This window comes from Choristoneura fumiferana, chromosome 16, assembly GCF_025370935.1.
Source record: "Choristoneura fumiferana chromosome 16, NRCan_CFum_1, whole genome shotgun sequence".
Taxonomy (NCBI): Eukaryota; Metazoa; Arthropoda; class Insecta; order Lepidoptera; family Tortricidae; genus Choristoneura; species Choristoneura fumiferana.
In genome coordinates this window covers 11,700,757-11,712,683 of record NC_133487.1, presented here as the reverse complement: position 1 = coordinate 11,712,683, position 11,927 = coordinate 11,700,757, and the positions used below count along the sequence as shown (strand labels likewise).

The 11,927-nt window shown below is 36.8% G+C and overlaps 1 pseudogene; it reads left to right on the top strand.

Annotated features, from left to right (window-relative positions):
- The first annotated feature begins 11 nt into the window (after positions 1-11).
- On the top strand, positions 12-10,997 carry LOC141436578 (polycomb protein Scm-like; annotated as a pseudogene).
- The last annotated feature ends 930 nt before the right edge of the window (positions 10,998-11,927 follow it).

Genomic DNA, 11,927 nt, shown 5'->3' with positions numbered 1-11,927 from the left:
GCCAATGTTTTTTGCTCAAAACACTTAATGGGGCTGAAATGGCTCCACCAAAGTGTTCCAACCAGAGCCACAACTCCCAAGACTAATCTGTTTGTTGTTGGCCAGAAATTAGAAGCTGTGGACAAAAAGAATCCACAACTTATTTGCTGTGCAACTGTTGGTGTGGTGAGGAATGACCAGATTCATGTAACATTTGATGGGTGGAGAGGCGCTTTTGATTATTGGTGCAGATTTGATTCAAGAGACATTTTCCGGTGGGCTGGTGTGCTAGGGCTGGTCACCCTTTGCAGCCTCCAGGGCAGAAGAGTGCTTCTGCTCCTTCCAGGTACTAAATAATACCATACTCAATAAACTAAAACAAAACTGAATAATTTCTTTACAACTTCATTTTGTCTTTCATTTAGTACTATGCTTTCTTGCTTGATTTTAGGGTTCCGGAGCCAAAATGGCAAAAACGGAACCCTTATAGTTTCGCCATGTCTGTCTGTCTGTCTGTCTGTCTGTATGTCTGTCTGTCTGTTCGTCCGTCCGTCCGTCCGTCTGTCCGTGGTTTTGCTCAGGGACTATCAATGCTAGAAAGCTGTAATTTGCATGGATATATATGTAAATCCTCAGAAAAATATTACTTAATTTTTTCGTAATGGCTACAGAACCCTACTTTGGGCGTGTCCGACACGCTCTTGGCCGGTTTTTTTAAATTCTAATTATTACCATGGTTTTTTTTCAGATTCAAGTTGCGTCCCAGTGGTATACCCAATCCAGCCTTACCTGAAGGTGGATCCACAGGTGCTGGTAACTCAACCAGTGCAACACCAACTCCGGCAGTAACTGTGAGGCTGCTTATTCGCCCTGGCTGCTCTGGAGGCAGCAGCTCCTTGCCCACCTTGATCTCAGGCTCTGGCCCTTCAGGAGCAGCCGAAGCGCTTGCTAAGGACTTACTTAAAGTTCATCCAGACCCACAGAGGTTGACCCGAGCTATATTGACTGCATCTAGTAGTTATTCAAATATAAGCAATGTACAGGTAATTTATATTGATGTAATAACTATTTTGATACATATTTTATTTCATCCTAGAATTTCTATCCAGTTAGGGAAACAATAATGTACAACTCGGAATGTACGCGCAATAAAGTACGACGTGATAATTCGAAGCATTATTGCTTCCGATTATCATGCCATACAATATCATGTTCGCGCATTATCAAGGCGTACAAAATATTGCGCGCGCTGTAATGTATATAGTGATAATGTACAACGTGATAGTCTGAATCCAATAGATTCAAATAAGTAAATAATATGAATAAATAAATATTACGGGACAATTCACACCAATCCCAAAGTAAGCTTAGCAAAGCTTGTGTTATGGGTACTAAGCAAAGGATAAATATAATTATTTAGATAGATACATGCTTAAAAACATATTAAACAGCGAAGACCTGATAACAATCATTCATATTTTTCATACAAATATCTGCCCGAACACGGGAATCAAACCCGGGACCTCAAGCTTCGTACTCAGGTTCTCTAACCACTAGGCCATCTGGTCGTCAAATGACCATAGATTTGTGTTAGGTTGTGTTAGGTTCCATTGTGACCACAATGCGCGAGCCGAGCGAGCGTAGCCAGCGTGTCGCGGCAGCGGCCGGCGAAGCGCCAGGACCAAATTAAGTTATTTTGTACTAAATTTATTAATATTCGGTGTACCCAAAAAACAATGTCCATAACATAAGCACGGATTATCAGGCCGTGCATTATTTGAGTGTGCGTTAGCAAGCTGTACATTAACTACACCCTCCAGTTAGAAACTTTGAATGTTATTAACAATATTGTAATATTTGTAATAATATCCTTTACAGGTTTCATCAGGAAACAAGAGTTATACTGTTAAAGTACCTTCTGAACTAACAAACGAGGAGTTAAAAAATTGGCTCAAGGCTGTTTGTGAGGGTCTAAATTGCTGCGTGGGAATGATAGAGATAGATATAGGAGAGACTGCGGGTCGGCCATGTGTTCTGTGTGGAGAGTCTACTTCTGATGTCTCTGCTGCTGTCAAAAGGCCTACTACTGCTGTAAGTTATGTTTATTCTAAGTTTTTTTTACTTTATTCTGTACTAGCGACCCGCCCCTGCTTCGCACGGGCAAAATAAAAAAATCGGCCAAGTGCGAGTCGGACTCACGCACGAAGGGTTCCGTACCTATACAACATTAGACATTAGCAAAAAACGGCAAAAAAAACCACGTTTGCTGTATGGGAGCCCCCCCTTAAATATTTATTTTATTTTAATTTATTTATTTATTTTTAAAGTGAAAGAATATACAAATAAATATTCTGTGAATTTTTCGAGCAACTTATTGCCGTTATTAATATCGAGCAAAAAACGGCAAAAAAAAAACACGTTTGTTATATGGGAGCCCCCTTTAAATATTTATTTTATTCTGTAGAAATACATTATCTGTGAACATTTCAATTGTCTAGCTATCACGGTTCATGATATACAGCCTAGTGACAAACAGACAGACAGACAGTGGAGTCTTAGTAATAGGGTCCCGTCATTTTTACCCCTTGGGCACAGAATTCTAAAAAGGTGCACTTCACACACATTTTTCAGCTCAATTTCCCAAAAACTACACCGTGTGAAGTTGAGGCGCGTCAACGTAGAGTAAAATGTCTTTTTTGGTTAGATTGATATTTTTAAATTCGTAATAGCTTTTGATTGGAATGTCCGATTTGAATAATTCAACAGGTATTGAAATCGTCTTCAATTCAATTCAAATTTAGGAAAAGTGGCTCCATGAATTTTTTGATGATTCTGCCAGTGTCGAGGTTGACAGAGATACGGTATGACATTATTTATTTGGATAAGGATTAATACAAAGGTATGGATAACATGGGTCTGATTTTAGTCGCCATTTCTGTCAACTTTTAAAATGTAAAAAAGTAGTTATAATGCCATAACTACAATAGTTGGACATATGATATCGCGAAGTTTTTTGTAGATATAATCAATAGCTTCCACAGTGTGTAACATGGCAAACCTCCGCGGTGCGCAACTGGCCGCTTACAGAAGAACAAAATTCTAAATTCTAAATTATTGATACTCTTTTGTTTTTTCCCCGTGATTGGCTCTACTATTTGGCAAGGCGTAAGCCGAAATTTGATTTCTTTGATGGAAATAAAATAATAATTTTACTCGGTGATAGCTAAATATCTCACTGATCTAATTGTGAAATAAGGGCTGCCTCTAACGCAGCCCTTCCTTTTTCCTGCTGATCTACTTTCATCTCCACTTCCCTCCGCTCCGCTGGCTCGGAGCAGATCGCCGGCGCGACTGGACGCCCCGAGGCTACCTTAACACCCTACCCTGTTTGTTTCCCTACCAGTCCTACAAGTCTCAGGCCAGTGTTTTTTTATATTACATTGTGTCTTAAGGGCGGTAAACAAGGAATTACGAACGAGAGTCTAATAGAAGCCCGAAGTCGAAGACTAATACCGCCGTAATTCTAGTACCGCCCGTGCGACATACAATGTTTTTCATCACATTTGCGAGTAAAATTGTATATTTGTAAAAGAAAAACTGATATTTTTTCAATAATTGCCGATACCGCTGACTGCGCTCTTGGCGCGAATGGAAGGCAAGCCCCAAGCCTTGGGGTGACTTCATGGCTCCGCGCCCCCTTCCCCCACAGCATGTGCATGTGCCCGACGTGCGCGCGCCGCGCTCCTGCACGCCATGCAGTAACAAACTCATTTACCGTCCTTGGGCTTCATGACATGAAAATTAGTACGGGCAACGACTCATTTACCGACCACGGGTTTCATGACAAGCACATTAAGGTCGAGGGTTTTATTTGGGGGGTTGCAACCAAGGTAGTCTGCATGTTTCAACACTGTTTACGAGAAAGTTTGATGAAAAATTTATTTACAAGAGCAGTGCTGACTGAAATAATTGTATATATTTTTCTTTTGTATTATATTTTATTTTGTAACCACACGCCTTTCATTTCTACGACCGGCTAGCCGGTTACAAGTGCATGCGATGAAATGTTTTATGGCAACTTTTTTACACTTTGAGTTACATTATTGAAGTTTTAGTACGGAACCATAATTTTTTCTGGCAATAAATATAGCCTTTGGCACTTTGGAATAATTTAGCATTCTAATAGTGAAAGAATTTTTAAAATCGGTCTAGCAGTTTTTGAGTTAATTCTTAACAAATATCTAAAAATAGAAAAATCCAAATCTTTCCCCTTTATAATATTAATATAGATAGCCAACTAGGTCCGACATAAAAAAAATAAGGCTAATTTGTTTTATGGATTTCTAAGCGAAAATAGTGTTTGACGTTTTAATTTAACCCTAAACTTGGCTTAAATCCAAGGCTTGAATTCAGTACACTTGACCCACCTTGCCAAGTTTAGGGTTAAGCTGTAAATATGAATTAAACCTTATGGTGTTAGAGGAATTCCTTGGTTGCCTATTCATACAGTAATATATTTTCTGACATTTCTTGGTTTTACTAGGCAAAAAATAATTCCCGAAAATTTAAACGAGATAAAACAAAAATTAGGAATAGAGTTCGATTCCCAGCGCTGGTCTATTTTTCTGGTTTTTTCTGTGCATCTATGTTTCAGTTTGTATTTTCGATATGTGTTTTATGGGATGACCATAAAAGTAATAAAATTTGGAGTTGAAATAAAAAATACAAAAAAGACCAAAAAACCCCACCCATGACCCAGACTCCATGTTTTGCTCTATTTGTCGATCCTTGTTTTTTGGATTGCTCCTCTACCACTCAAAGGTTGACTGGCAGAGATCCTGCAGGGATAAGTTCGCCTTTATACTTAACACAACTTTTATTTATGTAACCTTTTTGTTTTTCCTTTTTGTACAATAAAGAGTATAAACAAACAAACAAACCAAACTTAAAAATTAGGAAATAGAAAGCACAAATTCCTTACTATACATATTAAAATTTGACATAATGTATTAAATCATTAATTAATACGTAGTTAGAATAATTTTGGATTAAACTGTTTAGATATAGGTAATAAATTATTTAACCCTTTTATGAGTCAAAAATAAATTGTCTCTGGTATCATTGCTATGGTTGACATATATCGCAAACCTTCGGACTTAAATTATATTTAATAGTTATTAAGTTTCAATATTCGTCTCAATAGGTTTGTAATTTACAATTTCATACACAAGGTAGATAGGTAAGTACTTAAATTAAAAAAATCGGTCAAGGGCGAGTGCGAGCGACTCGCGCATGAAGGGTTCCGCACCTCCGTACAATGTCTTAAAAACAAATAGTTCAGTAATATTTTTTTGTAACTAAAAAAATAAATCTAATACAAGCTCTTTTTGTTGGCGGTACTTTTTGCCCCTGGTTACCAAAGTATGGTCTGTCCCAGAATTCGAGATACTAAAATGACAGTCTGAAATGTCAAACGTAAAAATAATGTGGCCAGCATAAAAGGAACAGTGCTGCTCCGTGATTTCGGTTTCGTAAATAACCGATAAAATGTTTATTTTACGATAGCAAAAATAACATGAATGCATTCAATATTCTACTTTCCATTTTACTTTATCATACGATAAAGTGATGAAATCTAAGCACAGGTAAAAATACAGTGTTCATCACTTAGTGCCAACGTAAAAAATAATACAGAGGGGCTACTACAAAACTAGAAAAACGAAGTTCGTATGGCACCGTCCCTTTCACTCGCGTATTGAATGAGATAAGCGTCAGCGGGACGGCAACATACGAAGTTCAAGTTCCAGCGCTGCAGTTCTGGTTACAGGGCTACGGCATATGCTGAGCTGAGTCCTTTTGGCATCACACTACAGCACAATATCTCTTATTTTCCTCTCTTCTCCTATTTATGTTTTTAAAGTGTTTTTGTTGTGATGTAGTGTGTTTTTCTTGTCAATAAATGTTGTGAGTTTGTGAGTTTGTTTGTTTGAGTTTTGCATTTCGTAGTCAGGGCCAGCAGGGCTACTACGAAATTCGAAAATCGAAGTTCGTGTCGTTCCGTCCTTCTGACACTACTATTTTATTTAATACGTAAGTGAGAGGGACGTTACGGTACGAACTTTGATTTTCGAATTCCGGAGTAGGCCCTCAGATATCACACAACGTCATTGTTCATGTTTTTCGTATTCAAGTGGTATTCAACCGATTTTCCCCGACTTTACTCGTATTGTCATCGGATGTGATCAGTGCGTTTTCTCGTGTTTTTATTTAGATATTCATATCATAGAATAATTAATCAAATATTCATTATTCTCATTTTATTTAGTTAATGTAAAACTTACTTAGAATTAAATTGAAACTTAAACATCAACATCTATAAAAAGTCGAAATATCTCGAAAACGGTCGCATTTTTATTAGACCTATTTTACCTTTTCTAGAATGTCCTAAGTGCCCTACATTTTAGTACATCACGGATCCGTTCATATCTTAATATTTTACGACATACATACATAGGTACCTACAAAATCTTTCGGTAATAACCGGTTGCGGCACATCACTATTTATGAGACGCAAAAAACAGGTAACACATGAAACGTCATTTTAGTATCTCGAATTCTGGGACAGACCACAGGTAGTCGTCAAGACGAATCAAATGAGACTAAAACCGATGCGGTCGTGTCGTTTTATTGCAGAGTTCCTATGGCCAACATCTAACTTCATCATCAGATCAGCTCTACGTCAATAATATTGCATTGTCATCGGATTTATAGATGCATGCAAAATTTCAGCTCAATAGGTTGAAGATATCCACTTCAAATTTAAGTTGAAATATTAATTCCACCCGAACTAACATAACTACGAGTAGTTACATTATATTAGGTACAAGTTAATAAAAACATATCACCAAAATGTAAGCAACTAGGTGCAAGTATTTTGAATAAAGAACAATTTTAAATTCTCATCCTCTGGCTGTCGCCCTGTCGGAGGCTGAATAGCGCTTTGGACTCTTGCCATACGCCGAGGCGCCCGCGGCAGAGAAAATTAAAAGTGGCTGAACGCGCTAATTCGGCCGAATGGCGCGTACTTATTATGAATTAGTGAATTAATCTTAACCTGATTTTAAATTTTGACCTTGTATTTTGACTTGGTATGAATTATAACGGTCATTTTTAATGATAAAAACATTACATACAGCGGCTGTGTGTGTACCTAGTGTGTGTCGGAGGTTTGTGGATCATAAATTGTTATTTAGTCTTAATGCTGCACAAAAAAATAAACCACGGTCTTAGAGACAATTATTATAATTATCGAAGGTTTTAAAATAGCACTAATAAAATCGCAAATTAATAAGTAGTTAAACATTTAACAACATAGGGTCACGGGCGTTGCCCCTAGCAACTGACGGCCGTCATCTTGGCAGCGTAGCAACCAAAAACCGCTGAATATAACGTTTCTTGTATGACGACCCCCTTTAATTTGTAACTTTATTTTTTTTAGTATTTGTTGTAGCGGCCACTGTAATACATAATCTGTGAAAATTTCAAGTGCCTAGCTATTACGGCTCAAGAGATAGAGCCCTGTGACAGACGGACAGACAGACAGACAGACAGACAGACTGACAGACAGACAGACAGACAGACAGCGGAGTCTCAGTAATAGGGTTCCGTTGGCACCCTTTGGGTACGAAACCCTAAAAAATCGTCAAATGTCATTCTTCTGTCAAAAAATATTAGTCATTCGGCTTCTGACTTTAATTTTGAATGAATGTGCTCGCTCTCCTATTTCAGTGTTATTTTTGTCGTTTTCGTTGATATTATTGTTATTTTCTTATTAAGTTATTGTTTTTTGTTACGTTTTTGTTTTGTTTCGCAAATAGTGATATATGCTACTTTTTTTACTCGATATTCTCACGGGATCGAGATAAAATCTCGAAATCTCATCAGTTGGTTATGGAGTCATGAAATTTGGTACTGTTGTTTATAATGCTGTGTCAGTAAAGACCACGATGTAATTCTCACGGGAATTTTGTGAAATCCTGGAATTTCAATTCAACTGCTGTATCTAACGACTTACGCGTGTGAAGCTGTGGGTAAAGCCTAGTAATAAAGAGATTTAAAACAAAAAAAATAATCTTATCTCTGATACGTCAAAATTTGACATCTGTCAGAATTTCACGGAATAAAAAAATAGGGTACAACAAGAACAGTAGGTAAGTTACTCAGCTCAAGCTTCATAACCTAGTTTTAACCATGGAGCTGTCTGACTTGGCTGCGATTTTGTATTACTAGGCCTTAGGAACTTAAAGCTTCAATATATACCTTATAGGATGATAGCGCGGGCAGTAGCTTAAACGGCGACAGCAGCGGCGCTAAGATGGCGCGCGTGTCGCCGGAGCGGCCCGAGCCGGCGTCGTCCACGACGGGGGCGCCTCCGCCACCGGCGCCCGGCGCCCCGCCCGCCGACTGGTCCGTCGAGGATGTCATCGGGTTCATAGCTGCTGCGGATAACGCGCTCGCCGCACACGCTGATTTGTTTAGGAAACATGTGAGTACTTTAGCATTTTTTAAAAAGCTTTTATTTAACTTCATCCCATACTCTAAATGGTATACCTGCCTGACTGCTCCATTATCAGACCCTGGATACCATATTTACTCAAACTACTACATTAGACTATTCTACTCAGTGCAAACACGGCAAGGTTACGTCCTAATGCATTGGAGTTTGATTCATCCTCAGATCAGTTGATGGTACCATCATATTGTATTGTATTCATCACATCAGAACTACGCATCATTTCTATGTTTCGGGTCCAGACCACAATAGCCGGGTCTAGACTGAGCGAGCAGCCTCGCGAGGCCACCTCACAAGACAAATCGTCGGTCGGTCTCGATGCCGTTGTCGATAATAAATAAAAAAAAACATTTTTTTTCACAACGCAAGGTGTCGCGTTCTAAAGATTATATTGATTTTTGATAAACTTTCTTGTTTCAGTTTTATTCTTAAAAATAGTAGATTTTACAACAAGAGCATAAAACGAGTCATTTTACCCAAGACGTTCATATAGTTCACTTCGATGGGTTACATATTTGAATATCGAAAGTTAAAATATCTACGGGTAAAATGTAGATGTTCAAAATATCGAAAATTAAAATATCGACTGTATCAAAATGTCGAAAACTAAAATAACGAAAGTTTATATTGTCGAATTGTTAGATAATCTACGTCCGATATATCGAAAATGTATTTATCTATAAAAGTGACATCGAAAGATATAAATATCGAAGTACAGAGTATAGAATATCCTATGTATGAACTATCACGTGACAGGGTTGACGGAGCTCCTATTCCGCTCAGTTAAGGCGCTTCGCGCCTTGACGTAATACTAACCTAAACTAACCTATTGAACATGAATTACCAAAAATATTTGGTTCGGTTAGGTTAGAACTGTGACCTAAAAATGACGTAGATTGTGTAAAATAAATGCTATTAAGAGAAAGGACCAATAAATAAAGCAGATTTGTATGTACGATATTTTAATTTTCGACATTCAAATATGTTGACATTTACAACTTAGATATATTGGCTATCGATATTTTTACTCATTCGATATTTTAATCAATCGACATTTCAATCTTAGACATTTTGACCATAGGTATAACAACTTTCGATATTGTGATACAATCGATAATTTAATTTTCGATATTTTAAACATCGACATTTTAACCGTAGGTATTTTAACTTTCGATATTCAAACATGTAACCCTTCGATGACGAGGAAATAAAATAGCAACAGTGGAAACAATGGTTCACTTACTATGTACCTTTTATTGTTCACGCATTACTATTATAATTATAAATTTATAGTTTTATTGATCTATTTTGATTGATTTTTAGTTTTATATAAATTAAAAATTATTTTAAAAAATATAAACTTCTTTGCTTATGGGTGTGTTTAAGGGGAAGATTTTATATTATGCACTAGTGCATAAAAAGTCATTTTATGTCGCCTAGATCCAGCATAAACACGAACTTTACGAGCATGAGAAGTGAAATAAATATTAAGTAACTGATGAAATTTTATAAACACTATATTTTACTACCTAATAATAATAACTCCTTTTTAATTGTTCCAGGAAATTGACGGAAAGGCGTTGCTGCTTCTCAATTCTGATATGATGATGAAGTATATGGGTTTGAAGCTAGGCCCAGCTTTAAAGATATGTAATCTGGTATCCAAAATAAAAAATCGCCGGCATTATAGCACTTAGACTTACAATAATCCACTCTAAGAGAGTACGAAACTATAAGTTTCTTAAATTTTATTTTATTTTTAAGTACTTGCGTGCAAACGTGTGCGTAATGGCGTCGCCTAAAGTTTCAGTTTCACCTGAATCTCAGCATATTTAAGTACATTATGTTGTAACAGACATTGCTTTTTAGACATTATAACCTGTTGCTAACAACAAAATGTTCATTGTTGTTAGTGACAAAATACTATTTTATTAAAATCCGGCTTCTGCTTGTGTTGTGTATCCTAAGATTGGAATTTTACGATTAGGTTTCTTTAAATTTTTAATTTCATAATTACGATACCATACCGAACTCCTGATAAAACTAAAACTATTCTCATAAATGATCTACTACCAAAATGGATAAAATTACAAAACTAACTTATGAACTTCGTATTTGTTGCCTACCTAAAAAAGTCGAAAGAATCAGTCAGTATGAAATGAAAGCGTAATGTAACTTAATAAATTTTACAATCTAAAAATTGTGTGACAAATCGAAATGCCTTTATTTGGTTAGTTTTGTGGGAAAATCCTCCTGACTGATGCTGGGTTTTTGCATAAAATATTTTTCCCAATTGATTAATTTCCCAACTGTTCCCATGGACGGACGATTTTGTTTTACGAAACTTTAAACTATGCAGGATATATCGAAAATACAAACAGACATGGATGCACAGAAAAACCAGACAAGGAGACCAGCACTGGGAATCGAACCCAGGTCCTCAGCAATCCGTGCTGCGTGCTAAAACCCCTACACCACTGCTGGACAGGAATCTAGACACGAATTTTTCTTATGCATACATATCAGGTTGCTTATTTCTACTACGCTACTTAAGCAGCAGCACTAGCCAAAAATAAACAATCATAATTTGATTGCTTAGTAGCGACATCTCTTGTCTGGGTGGGCGGTTAGTTCCGAAAGAATGTGACGTCTGTCGACGTAACATAGATGTCGCTAGAGCTGCTGCTTAAGTAGCGTAGTAGAAATAAGCAACCTGAGATATGTATGCATAGGAAAAATTCGTGTCTAGATTCCTGTCCAGCAGTGGTGTAGGGGTTAAAGCACGCAACACGGATTGCTGAGGACCTGGGTTCGATTCCCAGTGCTGATCTCCTTTTCTGGTTTTTCTGTACATCCATGTGTCAGTTTGTATTTTCGATATGGTTTCACGGGATACCCGTAAATGTAACAAATTTGGAGCTGAAATAAAAAATACAAAAAGACTCCAAAAAACAATCATATGCAGGATATATTTCAGAACTATCCCGTAGAACTATAGGATAGGTTATGTTTGTTTTATAACAATCCAGAAATACTTACAGTTAAAAAATATCGTTTGTCTAAATAAAACAGTTGGGAAATGAATAATTTGAAAAAATATTTTCGGCTAAAAATTAGAGAACCGGAAATGAGGCTTTGTCACACATTAACAATTTATGTGCTACTACATATTTCAGTCAGCTTTCTGTACTAGATTGTGTATAATTTCTGCAATTTTTTCATTTCTTAATGTATTGAAATAGTCATGTACATAAAAAGAGGTAAATTGCATTTAATATAGGTAGTACTCATCTTGCATAATCAACGTATTGCATTTTTTTATACTTCCTGACTATTTAGATATTTGAAAAGTAAATGTAAATACTATTTGTTATAC